This window comes from Miscanthus floridulus, chromosome 9, assembly GCF_019320115.1.
Source record: "Miscanthus floridulus cultivar M001 chromosome 9, ASM1932011v1, whole genome shotgun sequence".
NCBI classification, from domain to species: domain Eukaryota; kingdom Viridiplantae; phylum Streptophyta; class Magnoliopsida; order Poales; family Poaceae; genus Miscanthus; species Miscanthus floridulus.
The window spans coordinates 75259879-75271862 of NC_089588.1; the positions used below are offsets into that span (position 1 = coordinate 75259879).

Sequence of the window (11984 nt, forward strand, 5' to 3'; positions counted from 1 at the left end):
TCTTGTGGACAAAATATTTGTGTTCAACAAATTTCCCAAGAGCACCCTCCATCTCTTCATGTCTAGGTTGAGAGCTTAAATTTAAATTTGTTGGCCAAGCTTTGATGTTTAATGAAAGTCCTTTTGGGGATACCTTCACTATGTCTTAGGAGCACTACCACAATCCCAAATTACCATGAATGCCCAAAACCACCAAGGAAATGATCTGGTATGAACCCGCTAGGGTTGAATCCTGAACTTTCGATGAGAGGGCATGGGATAACTCAATTGGTGGATGGAGATGATGTTCATGGCCCGACTACAGCCTTCCAAGCTGCACCTTAGCAACCAATACACCACCTCCAATGGTTGTCGCAATCTTGTGGAGCGCGTCACCCAGCCACTAGGGCACTCGTCCTGCAAGCAATCAAAGAACTAGCAAGAACAAGTATAACAAGTACTGAATTTACTAGATGAAGATGAAGGTTTTCAAACTCAATCTCAAATAAGGTGGGGTTCTAGAGACAAGAAGATGGGCGGCTGATCCAGCACGCGCTCTTACAAGCAAGTAGTGAGAGCTAAACTTGATCTAAACAAAACCACATTGTTCTTGGTGGTGGCTAAGAGGTATATGAAGGTGGAGGGATGATCACTAGGGTGTTCGGGTCATGCTCCAATACTAGGACGCGTACCTAATGGACCCGACTTGATATACGGCCCATTGGGCCAAACTAAGGCGACACAGCACCTTTGGATAGAAAACCTTTTGGTAGTAATTCAGTCATTATGGCCGCTTTAGAATAGATATGGACTTGATTCTAGATCCATATGAAAAAAGACTTCATAAGGATTTCATGAAGTACTTGAACGCCCCAATCCGAGTACGTATGCGATCGTGGTGACCATCACAAGTTGAAGCTGTGCTGGAGTTCGAATCTAGCCTACGTGAATCCTTTTCCCTTTTTTGTCCTCTCCCTAGTTCCTAACCAAAACAAGAGTGCATGCATCTCCATGGTCTAAATATGCTGGTTAGGAACTCAAGAGTGAACTTACTTGATGATTAAGTTGACGAGCACGGGCGCGAGTAATAGGACTAGAAACTGGTACTTGTGTCGGAGTGGATGTATCATTGGTGTTGATGTCCTCATCATCCTCCCCTTCTTGTATTTGAGTCATCCTCGACTCAAGCTCTTCTTCTTCTCCCAAATATGGCTTCAAATCTACAATGTTAAATGTGGTACTAACCACAAAATCTGCAGGCAGATCGAGCTTATATGCATTATCTATATGCATTATCATTAATTTTCTCTAACACTTTAAATGGTCCAGTAGCCCTAGGCATCAATTTAGACTTTCTCAATTTAGGAAACCTATCCTTTCTCAAGTGCAACCGAACCAAATCTCTAGATTCAAATATTAGTTCCTTTCTAGCTTTATCACCAGCAAACTTATATTTAGCATTCCTACGCTCTATATTTTCTTTAGTTGTTTCATGTAGTTTTACATCAATTCAGCACGCTTAGTAGCATCAAAATTTAGTTTTTCAAGAGATGACAAAGTCATCAAATCAATAGGAGCACAAGGCAAGAAACCATATGCAATCTAAAATGGGCACATCTTTGTAGTAGAATACAGCGAACGATTATAAGCAAATTCAATATGAGGCAAACAATCTTCCCACAACTTAATGGTCTTCTTTAAAACAGTCCTTAGACAAAGTTCTATTGACAACTTGAGTTTGACCATCGGTTTGTGGATGACATGTAGTAGAAAACAAAAGCTTAGTCCCCAGTTTTCTCCATAAAGTCTTCCAAAAATGACTAAGAAATTAAGCATCATGATCAGAAACAATTGTGTTGGGCACACCTTGCAAACGAACAATTTCTCGAAAGAATAAATCAACACTATGAATAGCATCATCCGTTTTATGATAGGGTATGAAAATGTGCCATCTTAGAAAATCTATCAACAACCACAAACAGACTATCACATCCCTTCCTAGTCCTTGGCAACCCCAACACAAAATCCATCAAAATATCTTCCCAAGGAGCACTAGGAATAGGTAGAGGCAAATACAAACCATGTGGATTTAACCGTGATTTAGCCTTTTGACATGTCATGCAATGAGCAACAAACTTCTCCACATCTCTTCTCATCTTTGGCCAAAAGAAATGACCAGCAAGTATGTCCTCCATTTTCTTAGATCCAAAATGCCCCATCAAGCCACCTCCATGCGCTTCCTGCAGCAACAACAAATGAACGGAGCTAGCTAGAATGCATAGCTTGTTAGCTCTAAACACAAACCCATCACTAAAGATGAATTTGTTCTAACCTTTCCCATCTTTACAATGTAGCAACACATCTTTAAAATCAGCATCATTAACATATTGGTCTTTAATTGTTTCTAATCCAAAGATTTTGTAATCAAGTTGATTCAGCAAGGTATATCTCCTAGACAAAGCATCAGCAATAATATTGTCGGTGTTTTGAGTTGCCATGAACAAGTAAATTTCTAATATTGCGTGTCTGGCATGGATGGTGTGCTAAGAGGACATGAGGTTTATACTGGATCAGGCAGAATGTTCCTACGTCCAGTTTGTTTGTTGTTGCTTGTGTTACTAGCACTGAAAGTTCATAGTAGGGGTTACAAATGGGTGAGATAGGGACTGGTCCCAAGTCTCTAATGGAAAGGGAGAACGGGTGTTGAGAGCTCGGTTGTATGTTCAACATTCGATGAGTTGATCCGATTCGAGAATCCTATGATGTGTTGCGATGAGTTCTAATGCCCTCTAATGGGACACCCGGCTTTCCCTTTTATAGTCCAAGGGAAAGCATGGGTTACAGTGGAGGAAGAGAAGAGAGCAAGAGGAAGAAACCCTTCAAGATCGCCGGGTCCTTTTTCTCCTCTATGTAAGTCCCACCGACCCTGTAGACATCAACAGGGATAGCTTCTCGTCATGGCCCTATCCATCATTGGCGCCATGTGCAGGCGTCATCTCCTGGTCGTGGTGCTTCACTCCGTTCTGATGGATGTCATGGTGAACTAACGCACCTGTCAGTGCCCATACGAGGGTTAGGCAAAATAGGACTGGTACGCCCGATGCTGTTCCTATTGTGAATCCTCAGGCAAGGCCCGTCATGGCCACAGGTTAAATCGGGGCATATTGGTCACCTCCCTAGTGTCAGAGCTTTGACCTAGGCCCATACGCTTGGACTTGGAGTGGTTGGCGGTGGTATGGGTCTTCATCGGGCGAGACGGAATCCCCAACCCAGAGGACGGGCAAGGCAGAGCCCAAACCCAAGGCTCGAGCATGGCGGAGCCCAATCCCAAGGGTCGGGCGAGGCAAAGAAAGCACTTAGAGGTCGGGCGAGGTGGAGTCCTCCCCCTAACTTCGGGCAAGGCAGAACCAGCCCTCAGAGGTTGGGCAAGGCGAAGCCCATGGCCTTGGGGTAAGGCGAGGCAGAGCCTTCCCCCAGAGGTTGGGCGAGGTAGAGCCACCCTTAGGGGTCAGGCAAGGTGGAGCCCGTGGCCTTGGGGTCGGGCAAGGCGAAGTCCTCACCTAGAGGCTAGGCGAGGTAGAGCCACCCTCATGGGTCGGGTGAGGCAGAGCCCACGGCCTCGGTGTTGGGTGATGCAGAGCCACCCTCAGGGGTCTAATGAGGCAGAGCCCATGGCCTCGGTGTCGCGCGAGGTGAGGCCAACCCTCAGGGGTCAGGCGAGGCGAAGCCCGCGGCCTCAGTGTTGGGCGAGGCAGAGCCAACCCTCAAGGGTCGGTGGGAGCTGTAGTTGCACTCTTGACTACTCGGATGAATCAATGTTGATGGTTATCAGCTCCTCTTCAGGTACCCTAGTATTGGTCCCCGACAGTAGCCCCCAAACCTTTGGAGGAGTAGAATACTCCTTTGGAGGCTTTTTCGAACAGGAGGACTCTGAAGGCCTTGGCCTTCTTTTGTCACCCACAGTGTGACCTAGGGATGGTGATTCCCTTTCCTCGAGCCCCCTCTTGTAGCAGGGGCCTGGTCGAGGAACGGTTCGTCTTTGCGATTGTCTTCCCTCAAGCATTTTTTCCAATAAAAATGGAGGGGTCGAGTCATGCCATGGTTTTCCCCTAAGGACAAATCATGTCATCCGAGGAGCTGTTTAATGTGCTAGTCTGAGTGGGGCCCCCGGTATCCCATTTGTGGGGATCCGGCTAGGATCAGCTTGGTGACCGACTTTAGATTCTCAGCGGTCAATTCATATAGTTCGACCGGTCCCGAGGGCTCTGCCTTTCTTTAGGGAAAACTCATGGATTGTACCTAGCCAAGACTCGATCGTGGAGCTAGGATGCCCATGGCACTGTGTGCCTGGATACTGGCTGCTTGTAGGCCCATCCCTTACTCCATGGGCCCATCCCTAAACCCGTTGATGGGCCAACCTTCGAGCTCCTGGGTCAAGGCGGGCCATAGAGGTGTTTTTTATCCATATTCCTCTTACTTGTGATCAGTCATGGCCCATCCAGAGAGGCGAAATGTCTGGTAAGTTTTTCGAGGGAATGGACAGAGATTGCATGCACACTTCCTGTGGTGAGACATTGTGGCAGATCATGCTAGGCGCGGAGATCTAGGTGGGCGGTTGGTTTCCTCACATCCATCACCCCTGTAAAACCAAAGGGTTTGCCCCCTAGGTTCCATACCTTGCATCCTCGCCTCTACAACCACGACTGCCACCACCAATCGCCTAGGGTTCCCCGTTTCTACATTCCTTCCACCATCGAGCCTGCATCCAACCGTCCCCACCTCCAATGGATCTGTGGTGCTGCTCTGACATCACCTTCTAGCACATGGAGGTCCTCATCTATTGTGGTCTTCTTCACATGCGGACCTCGACTAAGGAGTGGCTGCTACCTGGTGAGGAGGATCTGCCATTGCCGCCTGATGACTATGTGGTGTCATTCGCCCACTTCCATGAGCATGGGTTCATGACCCCCACCCATAGATTTCTTTGGGGACTGCTGCACTACTACAAGATTGAGCTATAGCACCTCAATCCCAATGGGATCCAGCACATGGCGGCATTCATCGCCCTGTGCGAGGGATTCCTAGGGATCAGCCCCCACTTCAATCTGTGGAGGTACTTCTTCGCCATCACCCTCCAAAAGAAGAGGGAGAAGAGTGGCAAGCAGGAACTGCACATGCCTATGGGGTGCACCGGCATTGAACTCCGAAACAACTAGGTCGGCGAGTACCCATTGATGTGGCTATCAATGTCCAACAAGGGGTGGCATTCATAGTGGTTCTATCTCAAGAACGATGTCACTGCCCCTCTGCCAGAGTTCACTAGCCGCCTGATCAAAGAGCCCCTAGAGTCCTAGAGGAAGTGGCGCATTTCGGAGAAGCACAAGAAGAAGATCTAGGACCACATCGTCGCCATCCATATCCTGAAGGAGAGTGGCTAGAAGGGGTTGGGTGTCATCAAGGACTACCACACAAGTAGGGTGGGGCCATTGATGATGAGCGCCCTCCCACTATATGCGATGGCGCCCGTGGTGTCATTCGATGAAATGATGCTTGCCGAGGGAGTGCTCCCCTACTCTGAGGTCACACAATGCATTATGGAGGTGATGGAGCCTTCGCAGGATAATCCAGGCACCCCTCAACTTCGTCTACCTAGTATTAGGACATCCTCTGATGAGGCCAGAACCAGGCCATGTCATCTTCATAAGTTTCCCCTCCTCATACCTCCTCTTCAATTGATTTCCTGACCCCTTGATACTAACTTTGAGAGGGATGGGACCAGCCTAGGGACCTCATCTTCATGGATGACCTAGCGCCATTGCCGAGGGATTCATCCATGAGGGCAGCAAATCATGCCGAGGGTGAGCAGCTAAGGAAGGAGAAGGAGGGCAAGAGGAAGAAGAAGCAGCATAAGCTGTAGTCGCTGGAGCAAAGGGAGGACACCGACAGCGACGGTGATGATGATGATGGAGACGACAATGAGGTAGTCAACGATATCGAGTGGGACGACTTGGAAAATGAGGATGTACTGATAAGTATCGATTAGTCCTTGTAGGAGTTGGGACCCTTCCTATTCCATAGAGGGGAGGGAACGTCTGGGGAGCCAGCAGAGCTGGGCTGTACCATTGGCCTGCCCTAGGAGCCAACAGGGGTGGGCGGCTCTGTCACCATGCCTAAGGGGCTAGCGGAGGTGGGCAGCTCTGCCATCCCACCCCAAGATCTAAGGGGAGCAAGCCCCTCTGCCTAGGAGCCAGGGGCGGGCTCGAAATGGCCTCACCCCAATGAGGCGGAGCAGAGGTCTGGGGGTTCGCCCCCCAAATGTATCTGCCACCCGATGGCACTAAGGTGAGTCATTAGCTCCTTTGTTTTTCTCTATTTTGGTCGGATTTCATTGTGACTTATGCTTTTCGTCTCTTGCAGCGTCGGGAGGCAGCAGAATCCTTTGGCACCGGCGCCAAAGAAGAGCGTTGCCCTTCAAGTGAGGCGGCAGCCGTCGGCTGACATCGCGCCACATCAGGTGGGAGTGGCACTAGCGTGACTATGTCGCTAGCCGGTCAGGCACTGCCCATGGTGGTGCTAGTGCCATTGGTAGGATGGGTGGATGCAGGGACTCAAGGGACACCTTCGGGGGTCGTGGAGCAGTCGGCGATGGCAGCGATACCACTACCGATGACGGGGCGGACGGGGCTGTCGACCACGCTCATGGTGCCGACCACGGTAGCCACGATGCAGCTAGTCAGGACCCCACCGACGCAGGCGGAGGTGGCGGCGACTGTGATAGGTGGGTCATAGCCGGGCGCTATCATGGCGGTGCCTGAGGAACCGGCATGACCCATGCCATCGGTGGCCTAGGTGATGGCATCTGGCATGGGCTGGATGGAGGGGGATGTGGCTGAGGGGTCCTCGGAGGTCGTGGTGCTAGGAGAGGAGTCATCGTCCATACCGCTGACCCTTTTCATCACTAGAGGGAGTGTCCCGGTGGGGACGTCACGGCGAGGAGGGTCAGTGGCGATCGGAGCTGGTAGGGAGCCATCCTTGGCCCTAACATTGGTGGGTAGCGACTCACCTGCATAGAGTGAGCCCTTGCTCCTATGAGCAAGTATGGAGGATCCAATGTCGATGCTCTTCACTCTCGATGACACCACAGAGAGCATGGAGTGCGAGAGCCTCGATGTGGGGATCGCGTCCATGCTTGAAGCCCTAGACAACGCCCGAGGTGCCTTGTGCAACATTGTCGTTCCCTCCGGTTGGATATTCACTTGACCCTACTTCTCACCCTTTTCTTTCTCTATATATTTTTGTATTCTGACCATCGTGTCCTTTCAGTCCCTTATCGCTCATAGCCGGAGGAAGTCTTGGTTCTTTCATGAGCAGAAGGGAACTAGGGACCACCTCATCTAGGAGGTGCAGCTATGTGGGAAGGTGACCTCTTAGCTTGTTGTGGCCCAGCAGAGGGTGCCCGAGATAACTCCCCTTGTCGAGGAGGCGGACAGTCTTCGATCACGGGTGGCCGAGGCCTGTCAGCATGCTGACGAGGCCAAGAGGGCGTTCGAGGCCCTATTGGCAAGATTGTAGAGGGATGATGAGGAGGCTAACAAGGTCAGGAAGGAGCAGAACAAGCTGCTCCAAAAGGACGTCGAGACCCGCCAGTGGATCCTCGACCTTCTGGCCAAGGTTGAGAAGGAAAAGAAGCTAAAGCTAGGAGCCGAGGAGAAGCTCATCGCCCTAGAGAAGAGGGCTAGTCTGGATGCCGTGGTAGTTAGCTGGCTACACAAAGAGTGGGATGAGCTGCTCCAAACCATGGAGAGGTTCCACTTGGAGCATGGCGTGGCTCGCGAGGAGCACGATCAAGCCCTCCGAGAGCATGACCAGGCCTGCCAAGAGCACGATGACATGTAGTAGAAGTTCGGCTCCCTCCTGGCCAAGCTTGGAAATGCAATGACCCAGAAGCTAGAGGCCAAGAGCATCTCTACCGGGCTGGCCATGGACCTTGCTGAGGCAAGGAGGAATCTTCAGGTAGAGAGCAATGTGCTTGGTATCCTGAGCACTGCCCTCTGAGTGGTCTGCGATGACCTTGAGGTGGTGCGGTCAGAGGGGACCAGCTCGCTCATGGCTCATACCATTGAGACACAGCTCGGGTGCACCAACTCAAGAGGAATGCCTTCGCACCGGGGTTAATCAATCCTTCGTGATTGCTTATTCTCATTACGGGGATAGCATTGACCTAGAGACAATGAGCCATGGCTTCATGCCTGGTTATGAAGCCCATGAGCTGGAGGAGATGGAGATAGTGGAGGCTCCCTTTTCGAAGGACCTGGCAGATAGGATCAAAAGCATAGTTCTCCCCTAGAGGGGTTAGTTAGTTCGATAGGTTGATCATTCTTGTAATCAGAGGACAAGTGCCAACCTTTGTGTAACACTTAAACAAACTTGTCATTTTGTTTCATTTGACCAAGTCTGTTCTTTTGTTTTGGTGTGTTATGGCCCTTCTGTTTGTTAAGATCATGGAGCTCGAGGCGTAGGAGGGAAACTCTGATCATGCTGGTAAGCAAGAGTGCCATAGCCGCTGGGGCGTAGATTTCTCGCAGTCTGACCAGCCTTGGTCAGTCGTTCATTTTTGTAGACCTTGCTACTAGGTTTAACATGAGGAAGGGTGTCGGGCACGCAGACTATTTCAGAAAGGGTGTATGAATACCCTTATCAGTCCCCGAGTAAGACCCGACCCCTTTCCATTGCTGGGGTCGGGTGTCACTAAAGACTGAGGAGAGGATAGCAAAACTAGTAGGAGAAGGCGTCTCTTGCTTTCGTGCGTATCCCATCCCTAGGATCTGAGCCATCATTCTACGACCGCGTGTTTGGTCTCCTTGTGAGTCCAACTTTCCTCGAGCCCTCGCACGTAGCAGGGGTCTAGTCGAGGGTTGGCTCGTCTTTGTGATCGTCGCCCCATTCATTGTTTCCTCAACCGGAGGGGTTGAGCTAACATCACTTGCCTCGATGGCTTGAGTGAGACGCTCGGTGAGCTCGCTAATGAGCATGTTCAAGTGGAATCTGGGTCCATCATTTATGATGGGGTCAGCATAGCCCTCATATGGCGTTCCACTGCTCCTTAACCTACCTCCTGATAGATGCCCAAGCCACTTTGGAGGGTGACTTAGGTGGCCCGATGGCCTCCCCTCAATGGGGATTTTGTGGGGTCGGCTTGAGGTTAGGATCGAACTAGAAGGATGAGATGACCCTATCCGCTTCTAAACGGGTCGGGCGAACGCTGCTGGGGCCCATATGCATTTTCTCCACTAGCTCTGTTCAACACGAGGGGGCCTCTGGTCCTTCGTGGGCTGGCCTTCGAACCCCAGTCAGTTGGACTCCCGATTTAGGGTCAGGTGGCTTGAGCCCCCGAGCCCCATGGAGGTCGGTAGGGGTCTGTCATGTTTCATGAGTCACCCCATCCTCAGTTTTCGCAACCGGAGGGGCTGAGCTAATGACACTTGCCTTGATGGCTCACTTACAAGCATGTTCGAGTGGAATCCAAGTCCGTCATTTGTTGATGGAGTCAGCATAGCCCTCATGTGGTCTTCCACTGCTCCTTAACCCGCCTCCTGGCAGATGCCTAAGCCGTTCGATTAGTTTGGGTGGACCGCTGGCCTCTCCTTGATGGAGATTCTGTGGGCCTAGCTCGAGGTTAGGATCGACTGAGAAAGGTCTAGATGTCCTTGTTCGCTTCTGAGCGAGGTCGGGCAAGGCCACTGGGGCTCATCTAAGTTTTTTCTCCCCTAGCTCTGTTCGACGTGATGTAGCCTTAGGCCCTTTGTGGGCTGGCCTTTGAACCCCGGTCAGTTGGATTCCCAATTTAGGGTCGGGCGGCTCGAGCCCCCGAGCCCCATGGGGATTGATAGGGGTTAGCTATGCTTCATGCATCACCCCATCCTCGTTTTCCTCAACCAAAGGGGCTAAGCTAATGACAATTGCCTCGATGGCACGAGTGTCGCACTCAGTGAGCTCGCTAACAGGCATGTTCTAGTGGAATCCAGGTTCATCAATCACTGATAGGATCAGCATAGCCCTCATGTGGCGTTTCACTGCTCCTTAACTCACCTCCCGGCAGATACTCGAGCCATTCGATTGGCTCAGGTGGCCCACTAGCCTCTCCTCGATGGAGATTCTGTGGGACTAGCTCAAGGTTAGGATATAACGAGAAAGGTCTAGATGTCTCTGTCTGCTTCTAAGCAGGGTCGGGCAAGGCCGCTGGGGCTCATCTCAGTTTTTCTCCCCTGGCTCTGTTCGACGTGAGGCAGCCTTAGGCCCTTCGCGGGCTGGCCATTGAACCCCAGTCAGTTGGATTCCTGATTGAGGGTCAGGTGGCTCAAGCCCCTGAGCCCTATGGGGCTTGGTAGGGGTTGGTCATGCTTCATGCATCACCCCTTCCTCAGTTTCTACAATCGGAGGGGCTAAGCTAACGACACTTGCCTCGATGTCTTGAGTGTCGTGCTCGGCAAGCTCGCTAATGGGCTTGTTTGAGTGGAATCCGGGTCCGTCATCCGCTGATGGGGTCGGCATAGCCCTCATGTGGCATTCCACTACTCCTTAACCCGTCTCCCGGTAGATGCCCGTGTCACTTCGGAGAGCGACTCAGGTGGCCTGATGGCCTCCCCTCGATGGGGATTCTATGGGCTTGGCTTGAGGTTTAGGATCGAACGAGAAAGGTCGAGGTGTCCCTATCCGCTTCTGAGCGGGGTTGGGCAAGGCTGCTGGGGCTCATCTCGGTTTTTCTCCCCTGGCTCTGTTTGACGCGTGGCAGCCTCGAGCCCTTCGTGGGCCAGCATTCGAACCTCGGTCGATTGCTGCTCATATTGAATGAGAAGACTACCGCTTCACGACGCGACGTGAAGCGTTGTGATGCAGCAATTGCATATGCAGTGCTTAGATGTATGGGATGAATGTATGGATGGATGAATGAATGCATGCATGAGAATGGATGAATGAATGATCATGCAATGGAAAAGAAAAGTGGGGGTTGGTAAAGTTACCTCGATGGCTCGAGTGACAGGTTTGGGGAGCCCTTACCAGATATGTCCATGTGGGGTCTGGGTCCAACGTTCATGATGGAGCTGGTGTAACCTGCATGAGGCATCCCACTTCTATGTACCCATCTCTCGGCAGCGGCCCGAGTCGTCCGACCAACCTGGGCGACCTGCCAGCCTCTCCTCAAAGGAGATTCCACCGACGGGTCCCTCCAAATCCTTCTAGGGAAGGCAAAGGCTAAAGCTCGGCGTGCGACAACAAAAACTCTGATCACGCTGGTGAGCAGAAATGCCATAGCCACTAGGGCATAGGTTTCTAGCGGTCCAACCAGTTTTACTCAGAGTTTGTTTCCACACACCTTGCCTCTAGGTTTTAGCATGAGAAAGGGGTCGGGCATCGAGAATGTCTAACGAATAGACACTCTTGCCAGCCCCCGAGCAAGACCCGACCCCTTGACATTGCTAGGGTCAGGGGCTCAATAACGAAATTGATTAAGAGAAAGCATGCGCAAATTAAGTGCAACCAGCTAGCACAAGACCTACCTTGATGACACAAGTGACAGGTTCGAGGAGCTCTTACCGAACATGTTCGAGTGGAATCCGGTTCCATCGTTCATGACAGGGTGGGCATAACCCACGTGGGGCGTCCTGCTGCTCCCTACCCGTCTCTAGATAGCGACCAAGCCATTCGATTGACTTGTGTTACCTACTGGGATAGGACTTACCTACGGAGATAGGGGATGAGAACATTCCGCCCAAAAATTTAGTTAGGTAGAAAAGCCAGTCGATGAACTTGTAGTAAATGGTCAAGCTCTTAGATTTCATTATTGCCAAATAGGTTTTTAGCCCTTCTCCCCCTTTCGTATAAAAAGGTTAGTGCATTCCGACCCTTTCCATCATTAAGGTCGTAAAGCTCACGGTGCGGGTGAATAAATTCTAATCACGCTGATGAGCAAAAGGCGTTGTAGACGCTACGGCATAGTTTTCTTG

General features: G+C 51.1%; 1 pseudogene; it reads right to left on the reverse strand.

Annotated features, from left to right (window-relative positions):
• The window catches only part of LOC136480098 (uncharacterized), a 30234-nt pseudogene extending 23452 nt beyond the window's left edge, over nt 1-6782 (reverse strand).
• Between the last annotated feature and the right edge of the window lie 5202 nt (nt 6783-11984).